Source organism: Dama dama, chromosome 18, assembly GCF_033118175.1.
Source record: "Dama dama isolate Ldn47 chromosome 18, ASM3311817v1, whole genome shotgun sequence".
NCBI classification, from domain to species: Eukaryota; Metazoa; Chordata; class Mammalia; order Artiodactyla; family Cervidae; genus Dama; species Dama dama.
In genome coordinates, this window is record NC_083698.1 from 111,162,744 (window position 1) to 111,165,024 (window position 2,281).

A 2,281-nucleotide genomic window follows, 5' to 3' on the forward strand; every position below is an offset into this window, starting at 1 on the left:
ACTCACCTCATCCGCTCACTCTTCCGGGGTGACACTGACAGGAAAGTCTCAGCGCATGAGCTGAGGTGCTCCCCAACATACCGGAATACCATCCTGCTATCAAAACAACACACACACTTCACACCCACGGGGACAGCTAGAATCAGAGTCAGGAAACGGCCAGCACTGGCAGGGATGTGGAGGAACCAGAACTTCCCACACGGCTGGTGGGGATGTAAATGGTGTGGCTGCTTTGGAAGAGAGTCCACAGTTCCACCGTTAAAGACAGTTGCCAAAGGCCAGCAGGTCCACTCAGGAGAAGGGGAAAGACATCCACAGAGACACGCACATACAAATGCTTGTAGCATCATTATTCATCAAAGCCAAACAGTGGAAACAACACAACTGTCCATCCACTGGTGAATATACCAAATGCGGTGCTTCCATAAAATGGGACACTACTCACCATAAAAAGGAAGGAGGCATGCGTATCTGTACAATGAGGATGAACCTTGAGAACGCTGTGCTAAAGTGGCAGAAGCTAAAGACAAAAGACCAAAGACCACATATTATATAATTCTATTTGTATGAAACTCCAGAACAGGAAAACCTACAGAGACAGAAAAGAGGTTAGCAGTTGCCCAGGGATGGGTTTTTCTTGGGCTCCAAAAATCACTGCAGATGGTGACTGCAGCCATGAAAATAAAAGATGCTTGCTCCTTGGAAGAAAAGTTACGACAAACTTAGACAGCATATTAAAAAGCAGAGATATTACTTTACCAGTAAAGGTCTGTCTACTCAAAGCTATGGTTTTTCCAGTAGTAAAGTATGGATGTGAGAGTTGGAGAGTTGGACTATAAAGAAAGCTGAGCACCAAAGAACCAATGCTTTTGAACTGTGGTGTTGGAGAAGACTCTTGAGAGTCCCTTGAACTTCAAGGAGATCCACCCAGTCCATCTTAAAGGAGATCAGTCCTGAATATTCATTGGAAGGACTGATGCTGAAGCTGAAGCTCCAATACTTTGGCCACCTGATGCGAAGAACTGACTCACTGGAAAAGACCCTGATGCCAGAAAAGATTGAAGGCAGAAGGAGAAGGGGATGACAGCAGATGAGATGGTTGGATGGCATCACCGACTCAATGGACATGAGTTTGGGTAAGCTCCAGGAGTTGGTGATGGACAGGGAGGCCTGGCATGCTGCAGTTGATGGGGTCACAAAGAGTCGGACACGACTGAACTGACTGACTGAGGGCTGGGGAGTGGAGGCTGGCAGGGTGGGGTGAAAAAGGATAAAGGGAATGATGTTTAGGCACAGTTTCTTTTCGGGTTGATGAAATGTTCTCAAATTGACTGGGGCTTCCCTGGTGGCTCAGATGGTAAAAATTCTGCCTGCAATGCAAGAGACCCAGGTTTGATTCCTGGGTCAGGAAGATCCCCTGGAGAAGGGAATGTCTACACACTCCAGTATTCTTGCCTGAAGAATTCCATGGACAGAGGAGTCTGGTGGGCTACAGTCCACGGGGTCAGAAAAAGTCAGACACAACTGAACGACTTTCACTTTCTTCTCAAATTTACTGTGGTGATGGTTTCACAATTCTGTGGATGTACTAAGTGCTATGGAAGTGTACACTTTAAATGGGTGAATTACATGGTTTGTGAATTTTATCTCAATAAAGCTGTTAAAGAGTGATGACATAGTCAATGCTGACTCAAAGATACTCACAAGCTCCAAAGGACTAATTCCACTGTATATGAAGTATGATTCTCCTTGTGTTTTGTTTTAAACACACATACATGCATAGGAAAAATATCTGGAAATACCCCAAGAAGTTACAGTGAGTATCTCTAGGTGATGGCCTTATGGATTTAAATATATATTTTCACATACTTTCTGTATGTTTTATAATAGGCACGTAATCTCTTACTTACCTGGCAGGGGAGATACCATGATCACGAAGGTGGTTTTCCCAGGGCGAGGCTTATCCATTGCACTCCGGATGTGCTGACCCCTGCGATTTCCCCAAATGTGGGAAACTCGACTACATAATTTGTGGTAGTGGAAAAAAAAAAAATAATAATATAATCACCTACCTTATTTTTTAAAATGGATTAAATAGGTTATTTTTAGATGGCTATTAATGTTATTATTAAAAGTATATCAGGAATAGAGACTAAAGTCCATAGATTGCTCCCTGCACACACAACATCTCAAAGTCCTTAGAACACGTCCCCCTGCTCGCACCGCCCGCCCCCCCACACACACACCCGTGATCCCACGATTTGTCTATGTCCAGAAGACC

General features: G+C 44.3%; 1 non-coding gene across 1 annotated transcript; it reads left to right on the top strand.

Moving 5' to 3' along the window:
* The first annotated feature begins 1,902 nt into the window (after nt 1-1,902).
* Nucleotides 1,903-2,070, top strand: LOC133073230 (U1 spliceosomal RNA). Its single transcript, XR_009696933.1, has one exon. It is a non-coding gene; the product is annotated as a U1 spliceosomal RNA (small nuclear RNA).
* Nucleotides 2,071-2,281: the final 211 nt, after the last annotated feature.